Raw genomic sequence first — 328 nt, 5'->3', positions numbered from 1 at the left:
GTGGTTCAGACATGACGGTTCTGACTCGGTGGTTCAGACATGACGGTCTCTGCAGGGTTGACTCATGGCTCTCTGTCAGACGACAGTTGAAAGCTGCACTAATGGACTTCCTGTCTCTGGAACTGAAAGGTTTCCATCGTATAGATAATTGATGGCTGTAATGATTCTATAAATATTAATGTTTCTCCTCGTCACGGTGGAGGTGAGCGGGTCACACGGGCCCTCTGGCTCTGAGGGCGACGGTTCAAACTGCAGCGCTCCAAACTTCTCTGACTCAACCGTCCATCTGTCCATCATCCATCTGTCCATCATCCATCTGTCCATCATC

At 49.7% G+C, this 328-nt stretch overlaps 1 protein-coding gene across 1 annotated transcript in view; it reads left to right on the top strand.

The window, feature by feature from the left end:
• The window catches only part of LOC119409604 (semaphorin-4B-like), a 13,733-nt gene that overhangs the window by 563 nt on the left and 12,842 nt on the right, over positions 1 to 328 (top strand). The gene's annotated exons all lie outside the window — the stretch shown is intronic.

This window comes from Nematolebias whitei, chromosome 5 (assembly GCF_014905685.2).
Source record: "Nematolebias whitei isolate Nwh7 chromosome 5, NemWhi1, whole genome shotgun sequence".
NCBI classification, from domain to species: Eukaryota; Metazoa; Chordata; class Actinopteri; order Cyprinodontiformes; family Rivulidae; genus Nematolebias; species Nematolebias whitei.
The sequence above is the reverse complement of the archived record's forward strand: the minus strand, read 5'-3'. Positions and strand labels throughout refer to the sequence as shown.